Here is a 6,000-nt window from a genome sequence, read left to right as displayed (position 1 = left end):
ATTTGATATATATAACAGTTATTGCTGAGGGATAGAGTTGAATGATTATTTAAATTCAAACAGATAATGTTACAGAACGCAATTTTCAAACAGCACAAGCTGCAATTAAAAAATATATTTTTTTAACTTAAAAAAATGCATACTGAATCACAATCAAAATATTTGTCCAATTAGATTATTTTCCATTATCATTTAGCCCTACTGAGGGACTTTCTGGTGTTGGGCCTTCAGTCTGTGCACTACCACTCACCAAGTTTAATTTCAGAAGAGAACAACTAAAGAGTGAGTGACCCCATATTGGACGACATATGGGTCCCAGACCAGTTCACAGAAATAACCAACCTGTCACACTGACTTGACTTTGTAAATAAAAATGGATACACATTTCCCAACACGATGGGAAATGAGACAATAAATCAAGGGGATATCCAAAGGTGGAGGGTCTTCTGAGTGAAAGGAGCAATCACCCTTTATAAAACTATGGACTGCAGTATAACCCCTACATCCTAAGACGCACAGACAGTAATACATCATATCACTCATCTATTATACTAGTAAAAATGAATCACCTACAATACATGACTGATGTCTGATTCAATGTGAATGGTATCTAGGGCAAGTGTGCAGCTGTAGTGAGACTACATTTGACAGGAAAGACGCATTTACATTACATATATTATATTTTGAAAACATTACATGATCCCAGATTAAAAGCAGTAGTAAATACTTACTGTAACTATGTTTTATGTCGTGTTTTAGAGACACATTACATAATGGTATGCTCATAATATAAACCATGAAAGTCAAGCCAACAGAGAGTGAGAATTCAATAAACCTTACTAATTGGAGTGACATGGTGGATAACAACTAAATGCATGATTGGGATATAATCCTTAGTAGTGTTAAAATATAACGTACGCACAGAAAAGAGACGAAATAAGTAAGATTGTACAGATTTGATTCGCTGGACCATATACCAGACATGACTGATCTATATTTAAATAAAATATTAAATTACAGTTTCTTCTTCAAGATTGTTATGAAATTCAGTGTGTATGAGTTACTTCTATTCAGTCGAGGCATATCAAGGCTTTTGCTTTTCTCTTTATTTTTAAAGTGGATAGACACAAAAGGGGGAGAGAGATGGGGGATGACACGCAGCAAAGGGCAGCAGGTTGGATTCGAACCCTGCGCCGCTGAAGGACTCAGCCAACATGGGGAGAACATTCTTACTGGGTGAGCTAGAGGTCGCCCTATCAGAGCTACATTTTACTCATGATAGCGAAACAACAAGCTCAAGGTGGTAGGTATTAAGCACTCGGACTGTGTGGGCGTCTCCAAGCACACCTACTGTTATAGTTCATGTAGGTGCAGCAGGGCAAAATGCAAAATGGATAGGGGAAGCAGAATGTAGATTGGGGGGGGGGGGTGATTACTTAATATTCTCTTAGCCAGTCACATCACTGGTCTCAACAGTTGTGCAAATTAGTGATGCATGACGATAGCTCAACAAATGAAAAGACTAATCTTCTGTTCTTTTTGTAATGTTTTAAGATAGGGTTTATCAGCTTGTTGTTCTGAGGTATAGCATTTTTATCACAGTTAGGGCATCTCACTAAATGCAATTTTCTTCAAAGCCCACAGATTTTCCCCCTTAACACAATTGCTAATTGATTAATAGATGGGGTGGCTATTATTTTAGATTGGCTATCCAGGGCATTGCTTAACATAAAAGGACCAAGACAGAATACAATACAATACAGGGATTTATGTTTGTTTCATATAGTTTACCACGATAGGGGAGAGTGCAGCTTTAGGTCCTTTAGTACCCATGTAACATGATAACAGCATATATTATGAAGATGTGGTTAAGACTTCATAGTAGAGTGCTGTGACCCAATGTTGCCATTACACTAAATGTTTAACAATTATGACTTCCCTAGTGCCTTAGTTATCTAGTGAGAAATTGATTGTGGGATGTCTAAATCCAGAAAATTTATTTTGCTATAATATATTACCAGTTGCTGTAAAGTAACCATTATGCCAATTACATGCAGTTCATGACAGCTATTACAGTTGTTGCTCAGTGCACAGGAAGTAATTTGTGTCACAAATGTGAGTGTATGCGTTTGTGTGTGTTAGCAGTCCAAGCTAACTGTACCCTGTGTTGATCAAGGTCTTAGTTGGTTTACTTTTATAGCATTGGCATGAGCGAGTCAAAGGGGCAAGTCACACTTCAGAGACATGAAAGCTATGTCGCTGAGGGGATAAAGCTCAGCAGAACCAAAAGCAAGGGGGAAAAGACTTAACTTAGGTATGCTTGGTTAGAAATTGCCAGTTATTGATTGTCTGACATTAGGGAAGTGCACTCTGCAGAGGGTTGACATAGTAAAAGGTTTGGCTTGATAGAGAATGAGAGGAGGGATCAAAGGAGCCAGCAATGGAAAAAAAAGCATACTACTGTATTAAAATGTGAATGAAACCTTGACTTGCAAGTGAAATTTAAATACTGAGAACAAATCAGCATGTAAGAAGAACCAGGAAAGTATAAAAACCAACGAAGCAAAGCAGAGCCCATTTTAAAGGTTGCATTAATGGGCTAAAATACAGACATTTAGTACATAAGTACATTAAAAGTCACTAAAACATGGAGACGATTACATTTTTCAAATGTACTTGGCCTAAGTATTGAACATTCCACAACCAAGTTCAAAACAAACTTTCAAGACTTACAGTAAGGGACGCTCTTCACACTGTCTGAGCCAGAGCAAATGTCATGGGCAGGATTTAGATTTGCACTCAGTTGCTAGTTTATTAGATACACCTGGTTAAATCAGTTTAATAAACTGACTTAGCAATAAATCTGACCGTTATCAAAGTTATAATGTTCAATTATTGCTCAAACTGTTGAGGTGTTGATTAAACTGTGTGGTCACTTCATTTTTGTCCGTGGTGCTCTTGAACCATATTACGTTATACTGTGAAGCTCTTCTAATACATTGACCTTTATATCAATAAGGGTAGACAAAATAATTTTCGGTATAGTATTGTATAGGATAATATAGCAATAGTTTTAGCTAGGTGTACATAATTCATTTTAAAAATGTATTTCGCAGAGGGTCATACATAAAGGTTTCAAAAAGATTAATAAGCAAGTTTAGGGGTTGTTGAACTAGGAGGAATTACCAGACCTCTCTTCTATCAAGGGTATTGTGACTAAATTATAATAAACAACAACAAAGAGCACAAGCACACTGTGTACCCAACACATCACTGGCTGTGTTATTACATTCACATTTCAACACCATGGACAGCGACAATGTTGACAGCTCAACAGCACATCAGAAGAACAATAACGCAATTACATATATAGGCATAATAATAAAACGTTACTCACCATTTAAGTAACTGAAGGTGGGGCAGTGTCGCTGTGGGCAGTCTCGGGATAATATCTTAATATCCGTCCAGCCTTTAGTGCACCAGGGGGTAAGGTTTCTCTCAAGGTTCAGCAGCACAAAATGGGCCTTCCACGTGTAATACACGGCTCGCCTAGAATCAGTAAATAGTGGAAAAAGTATGGGAAAAGAAACATTCACACGGCAAAGTAGGCCATGAAAGCCAGAAAGCACTTTTAAATGAGTTACAGAGAAGGTTATTGCAGGTCAGCCACTGCTGCTCGAGCAGTGTTGAAAAGATGACAGTGAGAACAATATCTTGACGCAGGATACCTTCGCCAGTTTCTGTCCTCACGCCTTGCACTCAAACATGACGCTCGTTAGAGCATTAACTGACTGGCTGCTGGTGTATATAAACGTGGTTTGGTTTGTCAACTCAAAAATAACTAAGGGTCGTTAGTTGCAGTACGGTAGAGCAGCAGAAGCCGCCTGTAGAAACGTAGCAGGGGGGAGGGTTAACCTGTGTAACCTGACCTGGTTTATGATAGCCGCTGAGACCGCAACTTCGCTGGCATTGTTGAACTCTGAACTCGGCTGCTTTTCCTCACTTTGGCCCTCGTCCAGGGGTCTTCAGACGCTGCCCCGCATGTCGCCTCTAAAATGTATGGTGGTGTAAACTTATTTATTTAGTAAGATTATAGTAGTAATTTTAGTAATTGTTATTAGCAAGAAATGTTTTGCGCGCACTGTGGTATCAAACTGATTGTAAACCTAACCCGCACACGCAGAATAAGGCGTGGTTTATGGGCAGCGCATTGCCACTTGAGTAAAAGGCGCGTGCGCAGTTAGCCTAAACAAAATGTCACATTAGGCCTATAAATCTACAGCATGACAAACTGCAAAATATCTTCGATATGTTTTGACAGCACTGTATCTCAGTGGTGGAATGTAACTAAATAGCTAGATTTACACAAACTGCACTTGAGCTGCGTTTGCTAGCTTTATACTTTATGCTTACATTTTCAAGGCAAATATTGTACTTTTTCACCGTGTTTACCTAGTAGATAGGTAGTTAGGCCTGTTTACTAGTTATTTTGAAGATGGAGGTTTTACAAACAAAATATAATGCATTTCTATAAATTAAACTACCTACTGTAACCGTACATTTACTGACCAACTACAATAGTAAAATGCCACTTATAAATGCAACAGGGATATGATATATTTGATATACCATTCACATTTTTCTGCAAAACGAGTCCTTTTACATTTGATATTTTAAGTACATTTTAATATTTCCATACTTCCATACTTGTGAATGCAGGACTTTAACTTGTAATGGAGTACTGCTACATAGTTGTATAGGTATTCTAGAACAGACAATTTAAATTGTCATGGTGGGGGGAGCATGGCTCTAAGCCTTGACAGTGTGACAGCACAATAAAAATACCCTGAAACTGGAATTTAGCTATTATTAATTTTACATTACATTACATTTACAACTGTGCTTTTCCTTCTGTGACATGTCTTCTGTGAAAAAGGTCTATTGCTACTTTTACTTTAAAGTGCTCGTCATTTTCAGGTTCATAATTGTATTTAGAGGTTATGTCAGAATAGGTTTACATGGTTTAATTTTCAAAAAACATCATATTTTTGTTGTACTGCACATTGCTGCGGCTCCTTTTTTCACCCTGTGTGTTGAGCTCTCTGTTTTAGCTACAGAGTGAGGCATCACATTTCTCTTCCATCTTTGTTGGGAGTCACACATACGTAGTAGCTAGGTAAGGACTAAGCTACTACCCAGTCAGAAGCAGAGTATGAGGGAGTGCCATGCTAGCAGCTAGGCGAGCATTATAACGTGTGTTACAAAGTGATGAGCGTTCGTCACAGAAGTAAAGGCTGGACTACAATAGAGCTGTTTGGAGCAGTTTGTGAACAGTGTTTTCTGTTGGAGATGGTAAGTCCCTTTGGGGTGGACTTTGTAAACCTATAACATGCACAAAAAGATATATAACACAATAAACGAAAGGGGGAAACCCAAAAAGCACAATATGAGCACTTTAAACACCAGCACAGGTGTTTGCAATGACTCTGCTCAGGTTGAATGTGAGTGGAATTACTTGAGGTCACAGGACACTTTGTGTACTAAGGGTGATAAAGATGTAATTTGTCCCACACAAACAGGTGCCACAATACTAACAGGTGAGTGAAGGGGACTTGGAGCACTGTCTGCACAAGCACAGTCCTAATAAATAGTCTAATCAGCCAAAATAATTAAAATCAATTGTGTAGCTTTACCATGGTTGTACTGGGCAGAGCATTTAAGTAAAGGGTCTGAATACATCCGAGACCATTAGTGAATCTAGCGGTAAAACGGTTAGTCAACAAATTAAAAAAGTGAGTAAGTCATTTGTCAAGCAAAACGTCCAAAACTTTGTTGGTTTCAGCTTTTAAAATGTGAAGATTTGTGAAGGTTTTTCTATGTTTTTTTATGATTGTAAGTTGAATATGTATCCTTGGGTTTTGGACTGTTGATTGAACAAAACAGGCATAAGTGTCACCTTGGGCTCTAAGAAAATGTGATTTGCATTTCAATATATATTTT

Source organism: Sander lucioperca, chromosome 13 (assembly GCF_008315115.2).
Source record: "Sander lucioperca isolate FBNREF2018 chromosome 13, SLUC_FBN_1.2, whole genome shotgun sequence".
In the NCBI taxonomy this organism is placed as follows: Eukaryota; Metazoa; Chordata; class Actinopteri; order Perciformes; family Percidae; genus Sander; species Sander lucioperca.
This window is presented reverse-complemented; position numbering follows the sequence as displayed.